This window comes from Centruroides sculpturatus, unplaced genomic scaffold, assembly GCF_000671375.1.
Source record: "Centruroides sculpturatus isolate CEXI.00-Female unplaced genomic scaffold, Cexi_2.0 scaffold9, whole genome shotgun sequence".
NCBI classification, from domain to species: Eukaryota; Metazoa; Arthropoda; class Arachnida; order Scorpiones; family Buthidae; genus Centruroides; species Centruroides sculpturatus.
This window is the reverse complement of record NW_019384576.1, coordinates 825,171-844,459: the sequence shown is the minus strand read 5'-3', so window position 1 is coordinate 844,459 and position 19,289 is coordinate 825,171. Positions and strand designations below refer to the sequence as shown.

The following is a 19,289-nucleotide window of genomic DNA, read 5'->3' as shown; positions in this document are numbered from 1 at the left end:
AGAGTTACTAAGTAAAAGAAGCAAGGAAATGAAAAGAGGATGAAGAAGCATTGTTTGGGATATCAGCATCCTCTAAAATTCTAGATCTGGCTTCCAAGCCCAGAAATTGAGAGAACAGAATTTAATAAAAGAAGAGATGGAAATGCTCCAAGAAGCTTGTAGAAAAATAAATTTAATCAAGATGGAAATTGCATATATAGTTTTGAAAAGTGCCATAAACTTTATAGATAATGCAGAAAAATCAATTGCAGAAATAGCTAGTACATACCCATGAAAGAGAGAGAAAATTAATTGATCAAAATAAATTATTACACTGTATAAAGCAAAAAATAATTTTGGAAAAACAACAAAATATGTAAATAACGATCATTCATAATGACATGAAAAGTGTAAAAAAAAGTAATTTTAGTTTTGAAAAAATGAGAAAAAGAAGAAATTTTGCACGTGGAAAAAAAAGTGAAAATTTATATTTTTATGCTAACATAGATGTAATTTTTATGTAATTGGTATATTTATTATGTAATACAATATTTTTCATTTTTTGATATTAGAAAGATACATATAAATCCTGTAAATTATTAGTTTGATTTTATTATTCATTTTAAATAATTTATTAATATGTAGATATCTTAATTTAAGATTGATGATCTTCATCACCACACAATAATACATTTAATACATTAATACATTTAAATGCTGTGATAATTATCTTAGCATTGAAATGTATAATTCAGTAATAACAGATGTATTATTATTGATATTTATAACAGTTAAATTTATTTCATTTATTGTAATTCATTTCCTTAATCATTTGAAAAAAGAATTTTTAAATACACAATTGAATGGAATTTAGAGGTACAGTGCTTGCAATTAAAGTGGGATTGATATACATACATTAAATAATATATACAGTGGAGCATCATTTATATTTTGTATTATATATTTTGTGTTTATACATCTATCATTTATGTATTATTTTATACTAATCCCAAAAGATTTGTGCTCTTTTAAATATCTGTTAAATAACAGATGCTTAGAGGAAAAAGGAAACCAGTGGTAAGACACAAGTAAAAAAGAGTTCACAAAATAGTTAAAAGTACAGTTGATTAAAACGTTGAATAAAATTTTCCTCTTTTTTCTTTGGGCTGTGTATTATGTACAATTAAACTTTATACTTGCAACATTAAAAAAACTGGCTGGTCTTTTCTTCTAAAATCTGTAAATTGAAGGTAAATGTGCTATTTGGGGGTAACAATTGTCATTAGAGCAGGATCATCATATCTTTATATATATAATCTATACATGCCAGAATTTTCTGCCTATAGTCATCTACATCAGCTGCTTGAACTGATAAGGATTGTAGAGTCTGAAATGCATTTCTTTCAATGTTAATAAAAGCTTATATATTTTCTGAATCTGATCTCTGACTCCATTTTCATCACTTAACCTACAAGGTGAAAAGTCTGGAAAAATTGGCCAAATTTAGGCCACATTAAGATAAATCTAATTAGTTATAATACATATAAACAACTGAAGAAAAAACCTCCATTGATGATGTAAGATTAAGCATCATGAACATCAAGGAAGTCTCATACCAACAAGAGGGATGTGTGAGTTGTGTGTGTCTACAGTGAAAATACAACAGCAAGTACCATTTATTGTTGTTGTTAAAGCCAACATGTTCTGAGAGCAGAGGCATCAGAAACTTATTAAAAGTTTCTGATGTCTCTGCTCTCAGAACAATTAAAAGAATGGAAGGCATCAAAGAAACTGTTGATGCAAAGAAAGCATTAAGCTTTTGGGATGAATTCAAAGATCTTTTCCAAGATATGGGGAGACTGGAGGGAAAGTACTTCATTAAATTGAAGGAGAACTCTGTGCCTGTAATCAAACCACCTCATCAGGTTCCATTGTCTTTGCAAGAAAAGTTGAAAACAGAATGGGATTGAATGGAACATAAAGAGTGATAAAGAAGATAAATGAACCAACTGACTGTGTAAGCTCTCTAATCATAGTCACAAACAAGAATATAGTCACAGCCTAAAAATATGTCTGGGTCCCAAGCATTTGAATGAAAATATTAAGAGAGAACATTTTCCATTACCCACAAAACAAGATTTGCTTGCTGATATGGCAGGAGCCCCATGATTTTCCAAATTGGATGCAAGTAGATGCTTCTACCATAATCCCCTCACAGAGAAAAGTGCAAAATTATGTACATTAAACACTCCATTTGGAATATACTGTTTTTTATGAATGCTCTTTAGCCCCATTTCATTTCCTCAGTCCCAGAAATATTCCAAAAAGTAATGAATAAAATTTTTGAAGGATTACCAGGAATGAGGGTATATATCAATGATATTTTAATCTAAGGAACAGTCCACGAAGAGCATAATTATCATTTAAGACAGAACCTGTCTTAAATGATAATTATGTTCTTCGTGTTAAATGATAATTATGCTCTTCGGTGGCTAGGAGAAGTGGCTTAAAATTTAACAAAACTAAATGTATAATAGGAGCAAGTTCCTTAGTATTTCTTGGGGAGAAACTAACTGCTGAAGGATTGATCCAGAATATGTAGATGCAATACAAAAATTGAAAGCTGCCTGAAGATAAAAAGGGAGTTTAATGATTTATGGGAGTTACAGTGGAACCTCACTTAACAAGCATAATTTGTTCCAGAATCTTACACGTAACGCAAAATGTTTATTAAGTGAAACAATTTTTCTCATATAAATTAACGTAAAATACAATAATGCATTCCATGCTGGAAAAAAATACTCAAATATTTTATATAACATTTATTCAAAGAAAATTATACTTAATGTGAAACATTCATATGGAAAATAACTGTTTTTGCTTAACAAGTTATTGTAAAATACAATAATGCATTCCATGCTGGAAAAAAATACTCAAATATTTTATATAACATTTATTCAAAGAAAATTATACAATATACATTATTAAGGAGTATGAATCATCTTCATCTTTTCTTCTAGCACGGAATGAACCAACATGGAATATGAATTCTATGTGCAGAAAACAAAAAAATAAAATTAATTAGTTTATTATTGTGTACAGGCACAATGAAGTGACGTTTTTCTCAACACTGGGCTAGTTGAATCTTTTATTTAGTTAGTTTATTATTTATGATACAGTACATACCTAATTCTTCTTTACTAAAAAGCTGTGCAGAGAGATTTGTTTTTGCTGATACTTCAAAATTTGATGAAAACGCGACACAGCATTATCAATAAGTAAATTTGTAGTGCACATAACCTCTGCCTTATTAGGGTGATGCTTCTCAATGTACAATTCAATAGTTTCCCATGCTTTCAGCATTTCTTTATTGTGCAAGAAGATTGTTGCTTTGCTGTTACCTCCTTCTCTGACAAACTCTCCTCCACAACTTCTTGCTGTTAAACACAATGCAACTCCATAAGCTCTTTAGTGGTCAGCTCTTGGCTGTGCTCTTTCACAAGCTCATTGATATCATTGTTATTTACCTCCATTCCCATGATCTTGGCCAAAGACACAATCTCGTTGACTACAGGCTCCACAGGTACTGTCTCAAACCCCTCAAAGTCACATTTGACAATGCTCTCTGGCCAAAGCTTCTTCTAGGCAGAAGTGAAGGTTCTCACCTTCCCATGCCCCTTTTTGATCATCTTGAGATAGGCAATGATGTGGAAGTGATATTTCCAAAACTCTTTGAGAGTGAAATTGGTCCCTTCAGTCACCTCAAAACAACACTCGAAAAGTGCTTTAGTGTAGCACTTCTTAAAGTTAGAAATAACTTGCTGGTCCATAGGCTGGAGTAATGGAGTGGTATTGGGAGGCAGAAACTGGATCTTGATAAATTTAAATTTTTCAAGGAAGTCATCTTGTAGGCCTATAGGATGGGTAGGAACATTGTCCATAACAAGCAAGACATGGAGTGGCAGATACAACTCAAGCAGCAGCATACCCAGGATCTGATCTAGAGGGGAGCAACTCATATTAGTTTCAAGGAAATGGAGAGGTAAAGTGAGATTTCATGACAGATGGCTGTAGTCTAGTCACAATATTTATTATTCAAACTGATACTAAATTGATATGTCTGTGCTGTGTGTCTGTGTCAATTACTACACTTTAATATTTCTTTTTGGGAGGAGCAGCTGTCCCTCGCTGGGTATGCCCTTGATCTCAAGCAAATATTTTTCAACAGAAGGACCAAACACTTCATTGATTCAATCAGTAAAAAGGTCATGTGTCACCCAAGCCTTTTTATTGATCAAGCTCTACATCACATTTAGCCTACTCTTCTGGACTTTACACTTCTTGAAGGCTTGTGGAGTTTCTGAATGGTAAACAAGCAAAAGTTTAATTTTCAAATCACTGCTTGTATTGGCACAAAATAGCAGAGTGAGACTGGGTCTTTCATTGGCTTGTGGCTGGGCAATTCATTCTCCTCTGCTATTATATAGTTTCACTTTGGCATCTTTTTCCAGAAGAGGCCCATTTGTGGCAGGTAACCTCAGAATCTACAAGCTTCTTGAAGTTACTGATGAAGTTCTCTGCTGCCTTAGTGTTGGAGCTTGCTACTTCACCATGCCTTACAATTAGTGTTGCAACGAATAGTATATTTGGCCTCAGGCTGAATACCGAATATTCGGCTACGGCCAAACTATTCGGCTTGATTAACGCACGTACAAAAATTGGTGCACAAACCCCATTATGGTAAGGACCCTGCTCTCTATTGGCCCGCTGTCACTACGCTTCGCCAATTGCATTAATTCTTGACAGTTGTAGCGGACAGACAAGAGCATCATGGCAGTATGTGATAAATGATGATATCAAATGTGGATAACAACGAAATGACCTACACGTGTAAATAACGGAAAAGAACAGAGAAGGATAGTGAAGTGAAAATGTGAAAATAAATATGAAATTGAGTTGATAACATAATCGAACAAGTCGAGGCAGCTTATTAGTGCGAAATTTGCTGGCCGTCAATGCCAAACAATTGTTGTCATAGACTTCAGTAAGCTAAATGCTTGTAATGATACGGCCCCAGGATTCGCCTGTGCACGGGCGTACGCCTGGGGCCTTCGGGCTACCAAGCGGTCTCAAATCTGTGAAATCATAACTGTGACTTATACCAACATTCTATCTGTCTCTTTTCTTTGTTATTACCAGGCTATGAGTCACATAATTGTAAAATGGGAAATCTACGACAAAAAGTGACGAATCGAAAGTATTGTGAGTGCATATTATATAGACTAGAGTGATAGAGGAANTGCCAGCTAAAACACGCAAAAATTTAACAAAAATAATATTAAAGTAGCCAAGACATAGCCAAATATTGTAGCGCCACATTATTAGCGGACATTTGAATTTGCCGACTAGAATGCGGTCAGTTAACCGAGGTGACGGTTAATCGGGGGTCGGATAATCGATGCTCTACAGTATTTGTAATTATTAAAGTTAATACAAGATGGAAGTATAACTGCCTACCTTTAGTCAAATTAATTAATTTCTATTATTTAATTATAGCCTTTACATAGCCCAAGAATTTGGCATATTGTTTGGCATGTTTATCAAACATATTATCTGTGATTTTTTTTTTCTTTTTCTGCAAATTGAATTCTCATTCCAGGTTGGTTCATTCCACGCTAGATGAAAAGACGATGATGATTCACACTCCTTAACAATGCACATTGTACAGTTTTCTTTGAATAAATGTTATACATAAAATATTTGAGTATTTTTTTTTGGCATGGAGCATATTATCATATTTCACATTAATTTCTATGGAAAAAATTGTTTTGCTTAACAAGTGTTTCGCATTACTAGTACGATTCTTGAACAAATTATGATTGTTAAGCGAGGTTCCACTGTATTTTATTTTCTTTTTTTGCCATCACCAGAGGAAAGATTTGTAATGTTTTGCATATTGAGGCAGATGAGTAGCCTCAAAATGAAAGTTGACTCCCCTGTAAAACTGTTATTTCCTGAGGTGTGAGAAAGGACAAAAGAAGACTCTTTTATCGAATACTACCACTCAAAAACTGGGTATACTTGAACAAAAGCCACTAAAAAACCTAATATCCAGTAGAGAAGTTTGGAGGTTCTAACATTTTCGCCCATGTTGAACAGTTACATCTTCAGTAGGTAGAAATTTATAAGCCACCTGCAATAACATTGTTATTAATTTTTGCAATGTTGACTATTTTCCACAGTGTGGAAGTTTTTCTTTGAACTATAAATCTTACTATTCTCTTCCTCCCCTTTCTTCTTGTGTCACCCCCTCTTCACACATGTAGGACAATCCCCATTTTTTCAGCAGCTGCGGGATTAGTTTGCCTGATAATGCCTGTTAATTATGTTAGCACCTCCGAAACTTCTCTGTTGGATATTAAGTTTTTTTTAGTGGCTTTTGTTGAAGACTCTTTTATTGTATAGTCTTTTATTTTTGTGAATTTTAATTTTTCTCTCATTTTTTTAAGGAATAACGTTGAGATTTTACTAATAAATATTAAAATTTTCTTACAAAAAGGATATTTAAAAAAATTAGTTTCAGTGATAGGTTCAGTTTTCATAGTAGATAAGTTTTTATTTGTGTCTTTTACAACAAATAATTTACTTTTAAAAAATATTTGTTTAATTCATCCTATACTGAATAAAAATGATGAAACGTCATTTTAAAGTGCAGTTTTATTTGATATATTTATAATTAGATAATGTTTGGGTAAAATTAACCCTACATGGTCAGAGCATGACTTTTATTCACCTGGTTCATGGAAGCAAACCTGAAGCAATTAACAATTGCAAAAGTTCTAAGTTGTATAGCATGTCATAGACTTGAAACACAAATAACATTTTGAAAATCATTGACATTGGCTATGATGCACAAAAAAACTGGAATCTCTTTTTAAAATAATCTTTTTTTATTCTGGAACTTTTTCTTTCTCATGCAGAAGGTTTCTACATTGCAGGTTTGAATTACTGTGCACCTTGCAAAGAAAATACAGATTATTTTGTGATCTTCAGGCACTATATTCATCAATAAAAAATTAAAAATGGTCAATGGATACTGTATGCCAGATTGCACTTAAGTTAAAACATTTTCCTTGTGAGAACATCAACAAAGAAGAATACAAATGAGAATGTATCATGCCAAAAAAATACCAGAATCATCATTCCTGGAGAATAGCACTTCTGATTTTAGCAAACAGTGTTTTGATGCAAATGTTGATGATAGTAGATAGTAAAGAATCTTCTGTTAATGTAAGATGAGATGACAAGTCAAGCATTGAGGTCTGACAACAAAAGGTCAAGGAGCACAAGCTGCTGTGCTATAGGAAGATTGACCATTACTGGTTAAAATATTCAATATAAAGACTGAAGCAGTTACATTACAGCAAAATATAAAATCCTTAGTAAGCTGGTAAAAATGTCTGTAACTCTCTGACATAATGCAGACACTATAGGAAGTTTACAAAAACAAAAGGATACTTTGTCTGAAATGAAAAAGTCTTAGTATAGAAAGCATTAATGGATGAAGTGCCAACCATTTCATTCTTTGTGGATAAAATCAATGGAAACCTGGAGAAGGTCCTAATAACAAGATAGGTTCTGCAGTGTGCCAAGAGTTTGCATGAACAATATAAGGAAAGAGTTACTAAGTAAAAGAAGCAAGGAAATGAAAAGAGGATGAAGAAGCATTGTTTGGGATATCAGCATTCTCTAAAATTCTAGATCTGGCTTCCAAGCCCAGAAATTGAGAGAACAGAATTTAATAAAAGAAGAGATGGAAATGCTCCAAGAAGCTTGTAGAAAAATAAATTTAATCAAGATGGAAATTGCATATGTAGTTTTGAAAAGTGCCATAAACTTTATAGATAATGCAGAAAAATCAATTGCAGAAATAGCTAGTACATACCAATGAAAGAGAGAGAAAATTAATTGATCAAAATAAATTATTACACTGTATAAAGCAAAAAATAATTTTGGAAAAACAACAAAATATGTAAATAACGATCATTCATAATGACATGAAAAGTGTAAAAAAAAAGTAATTTTAGTTTTGAAAAAATGAGAAAAAGAAGAAATTTTGCACGTGGAAAAAAAAGTGAAAATTTATATTTTTATGCTAACATAGATGTAATTTTTATGTAATTGGTATATTTATTATGTAATACAATATTTTTCATTTTTTGATATTAGAAAGATACATATAAATCCTGTAAATTATTAGTTTGATTTTATTATTCATTTTAAATAATTTATTAATATGTAGATATCTTAATTTAAGATTGATGATCTTCATCACCACACAATAATACATTTAATACATTAATACATTTAAATGCTGTGATAATTATCTTAGCATTGAAATGTATAATTCAGTAATAACAGATGTATTATTATTGATATTTATAACAGTTAAATTTATTTCATTTATTGTAATTCATTTCCTTAATCATTTGAAAAAAGAATTTTTAAATACACAATTGAATGGAATTTAGAGGTACAGTGCTTGCAATTAAAGTGGGATTGATATACATACATTAAATAATATATACAGTGGAGCATCATTTATATTTTGTATTATATATTTTGTGTTTATACATCTATCATTTATGTATTATTTTATACTAATCCCAAAAGATTTGTGCTCTTTTAAATATCTATTAAATAACAGATGCTTAGAGGAAAAAGGAAACCAGTGGTAAGACACAAGTAAAAAAGAGTTCACAAAATAGTTAAAAGTACAGTTGATTAAAACGTTGAATAAAATTTTCCTCTTTTTTCTTTGGGCTGTGTATTATGTACAATTAAACTTTATACTTGCAACATTAAAAAAACTGGCTGGTCTTTTCTTCTAAAATCTGTAAATTGAAGGTAAATGTGCTATTTGGGGGTAACAATTGTCATTAGAGCAGGATCATCATATCTTTATATATATAATCTATACATGCCAGAATTTTCTGCCTATAGTCATCTACATCAGCTGCTTGAACTGATAAGGATTGTAGAGTCTGAAATGCATTTCTTTCAATGTTAATAAAAGCTTATATATTTTCTGAATCTGATCTCTGACTCCATTTTCATCACTTAACCTACAAGGTGAAAAGTCTGGAAAAATTGGCCAAATTTAGGCCACATTAAGATAAATCTAATTAGTTATAATACATATAAACAACTGAAGAAAAAACCTCCATTGATGATGTAAGATTAAGCATCATGAACATCAAGGAAGTCTCATATCAACAAGAGGGATGTGTGAGTTGTGTGTGTCTACAGTGAAAATACAACAGCAAGTACCATTTATTGTTGTTGTTAAAGCCAACATGTTCTGAGAGCAGAGGCATCAGAAACTTATTAAAAGTTTCTGATGTCTCTGCTCTCAGAACAATTAAAAGAATGGAAGGCATCAAAGAAACTGTTGATGCAAAGAAAGCATTAAGCTTTTGGGATGAATTCAAAGATCTTTTCCAAGATATGGGGAGACTGGAGGGAAAGTACTTCATTAAATTGAAGGAGAACTCTGTGCCTGTAATCAAACCACCTCATCAGGTTCCATTGTCTTTGCAAGAAAAGTTGAAAACAGAATGGGATTGAATGGAACATAAAGAGTGATAAAGAAGATAAATGAACCAACTGACTGTGTAAGCTCTCTAATCATAGTCACAAACAAGAATATAGTCACAGCCTAAAAATATGTCTGGGTCCCAAGCATTTGAATGAAAATATTAAGAGAGAACATTTTCCATTACCCACAAAACAAGATTTGCTTGCTGATATGGCAGGAGCCCCATGATTTTCCAAATTGGATGCAAGTAGATGCTTCTACCATAATCCCCTCACAGAGAAAAGTGCAAAATTATGTACATTAAACACTCCATTTGGAATATACTGTTTTTTATGAATGCTCTTTAGCCCCATTTCATTTCCTCAGTCCCAGAAATATTCCAAAAAGTAATGAATAAAATTTTTGAAGGATTACCAGGAATGAGGGTATATATCGATATTTTAATCTAAGGAACAATACACGAAGAGCATAATTATCATTTAAGACAGAACCTGTTTTAAATGATAATTATGCTCTTCGTGTTAAATGATAATTATGCTCTTCGGTGGCTAGGAGAAGTGGCTTAAAATTTAACAAAACTAAATGTATAATAGGAGCAAGTTCCTTAGTATTTCTTGGGGAGAAACTAACTGCTGAAGGATTGATCCAGAATATGTAGAAGCAATACAAAAATTGAAAGCTGCCTGAAGATAAAAAGGGAGTTTAATGATTTATGGGAGTTACAGTGGAACCTCACTTAACAAGAATAATTTGTTCCAGAATCTTACACATAACGCAAAATGTTTATTAAGTGAAACAATTTTTCTTATATAAATTAACGTAAAATACAATAATGCATTCCATGCCGGAAAAAAATACTCAAATATTTTATATAACATTTATTCAAAGAAAATTATACAATATACATTATTAAGGAGTATGAATCATCTTCATCTTTTCTTCTAGCACGGAATGAACCAACATGGAATGTGAATTCTATGTGCAGAAAACAAAAAAATAAAATTAATTAGTTTATTATTGTGTACAGGCACAATGAAGTGACGTTTTTCTCAACACTGGGCTAGTTGAATCTTTTATTTAGTTAGTTTATTATTTATGATACAGTACATACCTAATTCTTCTTTACTAAAAAGCTGTGCAGAGAGATTTGTTTTTGCTGATATTTCAAAATTTGATGAAAATGCGACACAGCATTATCAATAAGTAAATTTGTAGTGCGCATAACCTCTGCCTTATTAGGGTGATGCTTCTCAATGTACAATTCAATAGTTTCCCATGCTTTCAGCATTTCTTTATTGTGCAAGAAGATTGTTGCTTTGCTGTTACCTCCTTCTCTGACAAACTCTCCTCCACAACTTCTTGCTGTTAAACACAATGCAACTCCATAAGCTCTTTAGTGGTCAGCTCTTGGCTGTGCTCTTTCACAAGCTCATTGATATCATTGTTATCCACCTCCATTCCCATGATCTTGGCCAAAGACACAATCTCGTTGACTACAGGCTCCACAGGTACTGTCTCAAACCCCTCAAAGTCACATTTGACAATGCTCTCTGGCCAAAGCTTCTTCTAGGCAGAAGTGAAGGTTCTCACCTTCCCATGCCCCTTTTTGATCATCTTGAGATAGGCAATGATGTGGAAGTGATATTTCCAAAACTCTTTGAGAGTGAAATTGGTCCCTTCAGTCACCTCAAAACAACACTCGAAAAGTGCTTTAGTGTAGCACTTCTTAAAGTTAGAAATAACTTGCTGGTCCATAGGCTGGAGTAATGGAGTGGTATTGGGAGGCAGAAACTGGATCTTGATAAATTTAAATTTTTCAAGGAAGTCATCTTGTAGGCCTATAGGATGGGTAGGAACATTGTCCATAACAAGCAAGACATGGAGTGGCAGATACAACTCAAGCAGCAGCATACCCAGGATCTGATCTAGAGGGGAGCAACTCATATTAGTTTCAAGGAAATGGAGAGGTAAAGTGAGATTTCATGACAGATGGCTGTAGTCTAGTCACAATATTTATTATTCAAACTGATACTAAATTGATATGTCTGTGCTGTGTGTCTGTGTCAATTACTACACTTTAATATTTCTTTTTGGGAGGAGCAGCTGTCCCTCGCTGGGTATGCCCTTGATCTCAAGCAAATATTTTTCAACAGAAGGACCAAACACTTCATTGATTCAATCAGTAAAAAGGTCATGTGTCACCCAAGCCTTTTTATTGATCAAGCTCTACATCACATTTAGCCTACTCTTCTGGACTTTACACTTCTTGAAGGCTTGTGGAGTTTCTGAATGGTAAACAAGCAAAAGTTTAATTTTCAAATCACTGCTTGTATTAGCACAAAATAACAAAGTGAGACTGGGTCTTTCATTGGCTTGTGGCTGGGCAATTCATTCTCCTCTGCTATTATATAGTTTCACTTTGGCATCTTTTTCCAGAAGAGGCCCATTTGTGGCAGGTAACCTCAGAATCTACAAGCTTCTTGAAGTTGCTGATGAAGTTCTCTGCTGCCTTAGTGTTGGAGCTTGCTACTTCACCATGCCTTACAATTAGTGTTGCAACGAATAGTATATTTGGCCTCAGGCTGAATACCGAATATTCGGCTACGGCCAAACTATTCGGCTTGATTAACGCACGTACAAAAATTGGTGCACAAACCCCATTATGGTAAGGACCCTGCTCTCTATTGGCCCGCTGTCACTACGCTTCGCCAATTGCATTAATTCTTGACAGTTGTAGCGGACAGACAAGAGCGTCATGGCAGTATGTGATAAATGATGATATCAAATGTGGATAACAATGAAATGACCTACACGTGTAAATAACGGAAAAAGAACAGAGAAGGACCGCGAAGTGAAAATGTGAAAATAAATATGAAATTGAGTTGATAACATAATCGAACAAGTCGAGGCAGCTTATTGGCACGAAATTCGCGGCCGTCAATGCCAAACAATTGTTGTCATAGACTTCGGAAAGCTAAATGCTTGTAATGAAAGTCACTTAGCGTGCACGGGCGAAAGCCTGGGGCCGTTCGGGCTATCAAGCTGTCTCGAATCTGTGAAATCATAACTGTGACTTATATCGACGTCCTATCTGTCTCTTTTCTCCGTTATCACCAGGCTGAGTCACGTAATTGTAAAATGGGAACTCTACGACGGAAAAGTGACGAATCGAAAGTATCGTGAGCGCGTATTATGATGTATGCACAGGCATACATGGATTAGAGCGATAGAGGAAAGAGAAAGGGAAGAGCAAAGACGAGCGCTTAAAAAGAAGGATAGGCAGGGTCAGACCCTCAGATGTGCGAGGATTCTCCAACGATAGACGTGTACGTGTGCTGATCTTTGTAATTATAAATTGTGAATACATGTGACTAATATTATTTTCTTTTTCATTTTGTGCATGTTATAGGTTATAAATAAATATAAACAAACAACACTAACCCGATAACATTAAATCTAAATACCAAAATGATTAATTTACTGTGTTTTTGTTATTTCTTACTCCCGTTTTTAGGTATTCGGTATTCGGCCGAATAGCTATTGATGATTCTAGTGTCTTCTTAATGAGATTGGTGAAAATCAGTTTTGCCTTCTCACAAATGATGTTCTCGTTAATAGTGTTGCCTTGCAATTGCTTTTTGTTTATCCATGTGAGAAGCAACCTTTCAACATCATCGAGAATATGTAACCAGATATTCTTGGTCATAGATATTCTTGTCACTCAAAGTGTCTATCTCCTTAATCTTGTCCTTGTTCTTGAGGATAGTGCAAATCATTGATGTAGACCATGATGTATGTGTGTGTGCTAGATCAGCCATGCTCACATCCTGTTCTCACTTTTCAATGATTTTATATTTCATTTCTATGGTTATTTTCATTCTTTATAGTTGTCTTCTTGCAGCTTTTTCTTTGGGGACATCTTTGCAAGGATAATTAAACTTTACACAAAAAAATCACAAATAATATGTCTGATAAACATGCAAACGATATACCAAATTTAGATTATGTAAAGGCTATAATTAAATATTAGAAAATGATTAATTTGACTAGAGGTAGGCAGTTATGCTGCCATCTTGTATTAAATTTAATGACCAATTCCAAATTAAATTCCAGAAATGTCTAAATTAAAAATTAATTATTTATAATTATTAAATTTAATATGAGATGGAGCATAACTGCATACCTCTAGTCAAATTAATCAATTTCTAATATTTAATTATAGTTTATACATAGCTCAAGAATTTGGCATACTGTTTGGCATTTTTATTATATAATGGGCTATAGTTGTTGGTGTTTATATGTAATATGTCTGAACTGGGGGCAGATCTAGGTTTTTCAGGGCCTAGGGTTTATTGAAGTTCAATGGACCCCATTTTTACTTTTTTTACCAAACCTAATCTAACTTAACCTAATCTATTAACTATTTTCTACTATATGATAAGCGCTATTTTCTACTATATGATATGTTAATGAAAAAGTATTAAAAATTTATGATAATAATTAAATTTTTGTGGGCCTTTGACACTTGGGGGCCCAGCGCTTAAGCCCTATTAGTCTCTATGTAGATTTGCCCCTGGTCTGAACACAAGTTTGGAAAAATGTGTGATCACAAGTGACACTAATATGCTAGTGGAATGAGTGCTAAACAAGTGACTGATGTAGCATGCCACAATCGGAAACTTCCCCTCTCCTTGTCACTTGTTATGTGAAATGTTGCTCGTTGAGCGAGTCATTTTTTACAATTTGTTTTGCTTGTTATGCAAATTACTTGTTTAGAATGCCCTATAGAATGAGATCTGTGGGACTAGACAAAAAAAAAAAAAGCAGACAAGTCAGCTGACAACTATACTGGACTTTTAATCCTTTTTTGTTGACAAATCACAATATATATATAGAACACGAACTATCATGCAATTGACAATTTTCAATGCACAACTAATAACAAATAATACTTCACACATTTTCACATTTCTCTCTCCTCCTCTCCTTTCAGGGGGCTCATGGCACATGACAAAAATTGAAAAGCGCTTAACACAAATAAAAATAAACCTACTCACGATACTTTTTCTACTGTGTATATGTGAGGTTAGCTGATCAGGTGTCAGAACAGTCGAGCGGTCAGCACTGTTGGGTGGGAGTGGAAAAACTCACTGAGACAGGTCTTCCATCGCAAACAATTTATTAAATAGAAAAATTGCGCTCACAACTATTCTTTTACTTCGGCAAAAGGCCTATCCAAAGAGTGAACCAGTCCACGTATAAAGTTCAATTGATTCGATGATCGTTCTCTTCTTTTGGTGAAGGTGATGAGGAAAACATAGGCCCCAGGGCACACAGCACAACTTGAAGGGATGCTTTTCGGTGCCAGGGTACACTTGGCGAAACTTGTTGGTACGGGATGGCGAAAACCTATTCTGAAATGTCGACCAAGTTTTCGTTGTTGAACCGCAGCAAAATCCAGGAGCGGAGCACCCTGAACTAAGAACCAAGAACCTTTTATGTCTTTGAAAACATGGTTTTATAGAGTTTTTTCCCTCCAGTCGCCTCTCTATTGGTCTCTCACTGTCACCTGGTGACAATTCGAAACTTGATGGAGGACGTGAGAGAGGTCAGTGTTACGACTGAATATGATTCCTCTCTCATCACTTTTTCTCGACTTTATTCCTTTACGTTGTTTAACTAATTTACACAAAAATTTCCATTGTTCGATTGAGACATCTAATCCTTTCCATTCGCATCTGAAAAGGAGCTCTTTAAATTTCCGATCGATGCCCTTCATTTGGACCTCTCAGTCAACCCTCGTTTGGCCCCTCACATATAAATAATGAAAAAGAAAACTAATACATTTGGGTGAATCTCCCACCAATCTTCTTTTCCTTGAGTATGTTGTATCTCAACATTAAAATGTCCTTGGTTGGATAGAAATGGATTGCTGTTTCATTGGCCTTTTCCCTGATCCTTGGTCCTGTCGTGCTCCCCGCCTCGATCTCATATTGTTCACAGTTGGCCCAAACAAAACAAGAAGAGGGGGAAAAAGGTCCCTACCACATGTGGATCATGACTTTTTATACCGTGCCAAACATTTATCCTCTCTCATGTGACCTCCACTGGGCAATCTCGCTGCAAACATAAGGTGAACTGGAAAAAGGTGGTACCATGAATGAAACGAAGGGGTCAAGGGAAAAACCGAAACACAAAAATACATAGTCGTGAAGCACTATACTTGTTATGAGAGGTGCTCGTTAAGCGAGTTTCCATTGTATTGAATTATGTAAGTAAATACATTTCATATCTGGCAGAAAAGAACAAGCACATCAAATCATTGCTGAAAAATGGAACAGAGTTCAAATGAAATTCAAACATGAAGAGGAACTAAACCAGTTGAAGAAAATACTAAGTGAAGCACTGGCATTAACCAATTTTGATATTGAAAGGGGAACAAAAACCTTAGCACATGCTTCAAGACAACGACTTGGTGCTGTTCTCTTACAAAATATTGATAACTGGAAACCAGTTGCTTATGCAGCAAGATCATTATCTAAGGCGAACAGACCTTTGCTCAATTGAGAAAGAAGCTCTCAGTTTAGTATTTGGATGTGATAAATTTCAAAGTTATGTTTAAAGAAAGAAAATAATTTTAAAAACAAATTACATACTACTAATATCTGTAGGTAAAAAACAGCATTAATGACATGCCATTCACCTCCAGTGTATTTTTATCAAACTTCTATCATATGATTTTGACATTTGTTATACACTTGGAAAATCTCTGTCTATAGCAGAGAGTATATCTGCTCCAGACCTACATCAAATGGGAAAAAATCTGAAATAGAAGATATTCAAATGCATGTAGATCTAGTTGAGACAATGTACTTATAAGTGATCCAGTGATAGAAACAATTAAAAAGACAACTAAAACAGATAACAAATTGTAACAGCTAAAGAGAGCTATAGAAGTAGGAGACAAAAATCGGATCGTACAAAAGTGTATTTGATGCAGTCACAACTTTTAATGACCTTGTGTTAAAAGACAATAGAGTAATTATACCAAAAGTCAAGAGAAGAGACATTTTATGCAGAATACATGATGGCAATCTGATTATGCAGCAATTTTTAAAGAAAGCTTGTCAAGCAATTTACTGGCCAGGCATCAACTCAGAGATAGAAAACTCTAATAAGAAATGTCATACCTGCATGCTACACCAGAACTGCTATTGAACAGCCAAAGAGGAGTCAATATATTTTGTTGTACAGTACTTACTACCTTCTAGTAATAGATTACTACTCAAACTATCCAGATGTTGTCAGTCTTGATAGAGTAAAATCTACAGCCATAGTCCAAGGTCTTACATCAGTGTTCTCAAGATTTGGAATTTCTCAAAAGGTGGTTAGTGAAAATGGACCATAATTTGCAGCAGAAGAATTCAAAAAGTTTTCAGAATCATATAGCTTCAGGCATGTTACTTCAAGCCCAGAATATTCCAAGTCCAGTCCAGTCCAGTTCAGATAGTAAAATGACTTGTTACTAAATAAAAGAAACTAATGGTTGACATACATTTTAGCATTGCTAAGTTACAGAACAATGCTTCTGGAAGTTATGGAAGGTCTTGAAGAACTATTGATGGGACAGAAACTCAGATCAAGACTCCCACAAATAGATAATAATCAGATTATCTCACTGTAATAAGAGTGAACAAATGAAGCAAAAAAGAATTACAGGTCTTGTGACTGGGACAAAATATAAGAATATGGATAGAGACTGGGGAATGAAAGCAAACATAACCAGGAAAGTGGCACCTAGATCATATTGTAGCGAAACGCCATATTATTGTATACACACTAGCCGTGACTCTAGTGTTTAAAATTCTTCTTTGTGTTCTTTGTCCTCTCTTTTCTGGATTTTTCCACCCTTCACTTCCTGTTCGTTGGAGGGGGGTAACACCGTTATGAGAACGAGGCCAGGAAAGGAGTTGGGCCCCGAGGTAAACGGGGGAGACTCATTCTCGAATGAGACGAAGAAGCGAGCAGACGGACATCTAGGACAAGATTGATTCTCGAAACAGACGAGGAGGCGAGCGGACGGACACCTCGGACAAGATTCATTCTCGGAGAATATCAGGACAGTGGCTGAGTGATCCATCGAGGGAAGAACAGAGAAGATTCCGACCGAGAATTATTTGTATCGTCAAACTGAATTACAGTTTCCCCCTCCAACAGGAAGATATCACATCCAACTATTTCGGGTACCCCCTTTCTCTATCCGTTCTATACGTTTTCCTACCTGTGCTATACTACTGTATCATCCTTCCTTAATTTAATCCTAGCTTGTAAGATAGTTATAACCTTAGTAATTAAGTTGGTCGTTGTGCTCTATTGTCGCGAACCTACCTTCGATGTGTAACACCACGTGCATAAAGCCTTTGTTTCCCGATATACACGTGTGAGGTCGAGTAGGGATCCGGTTTACTTAATTTCACTATTACCCCACAAATTTTAGTGGGGGCTTATGTAATTTTCTTTTATCCACAAATAAATCCTGTATTTTCCCATATTTTTGTTTTTTTTTTGTCCTTTCAGGGCTCCGTGCACATTCAATATCTTAACAATATGAAGTGCAATCAGAGATGGGAAACTTGTTGCATAGAAACTGTCAGCATATAGACACCCATGATTGCTGTAAATAATTGGGCTGTATATTTGCTAAGCATCAGGTTTCAGTAGATGTTTATAACTGTCAGCATATTCTGCCAACACAGGAAGGCACAATTTGCCAAGAACATCCCATCTGCCCATCCACCAGATGGACCAGGCTTTAATTACAAAGAATAATTTGTCCACAAGAACTGAGGGTCAAGTCCATGCAACTCTGCATCAGGAAGAGGTGGTATCTGTAATTAAAGACCCTGACAGTTGAGAAGATTGGCAAGAGTACATTGATCACCAAGTTATTTGAAAGATTATATAAGTTAAGATTATGTAAATATAGACAATAGTTGTTTAACAAAGTTATAAAGTGATAACATTATGCTAAGAGAGGTAAGAGACTAATAGAGTATTGTTGTTTATCATTGGTTATGTTTCTATAAAGGGAAAAGATTTAATGATGTTGTGCATGTTGATGACACCACTAGGGGGCATCAAGACAGTTGTAAGATGGGAACGTTGGACTGAAGCATGTGTTAGACAACAAAGATTTAACGAAGTGTTCAAGACTTGTTTCATTAATTGCTACACCAGTGATGCACTGCTTTATTCATTCACCCAACCATTACTTAAAAAATGAATATTTAGATCCAAGTAGAAAATATGTGTAGTCACAGATATCAGTTAATATAATTTAAATTTTGTTATTATATTATTATTTTTCAATTATTTTAAGTATTGAATAGATAATATATAAAATTGTGAACATTATCGTTATTATCATAAAATTATTTTGTTCATATGTGCTTCTTGTGACTTAGACCCATGTCACAAACACCTAACTGAGGAAGATATATGAATACATCAAAAATGTTTTTAATATTGATATATTAAACTCATTGCTGGATATCAGTAAGGTTTGTTTATGGTATTTCACTTGAACATCTTTGACATGCCAAATTATTCCACTGGTTTCAACGATATTTGTGATATACCTCTTTTACTATCTCTGACAATCTCAGCTGAAATTAAAAATTCTATTATTCTCAACTAATACAGCCTTTATCAG

General features: G+C 34.2%; 1 pseudogene; it reads left to right on the top strand.

Moving 5' to 3' along the window:
• The first annotated feature begins 1,751 nt into the window (after nucleotides 1-1,751).
• LOC111624362 lies at nucleotides 1,752-18,020 on the top strand (annotated as a pseudogene).
• The last annotated feature ends 1,269 nt before the right edge of the window (nucleotides 18,021-19,289 follow it).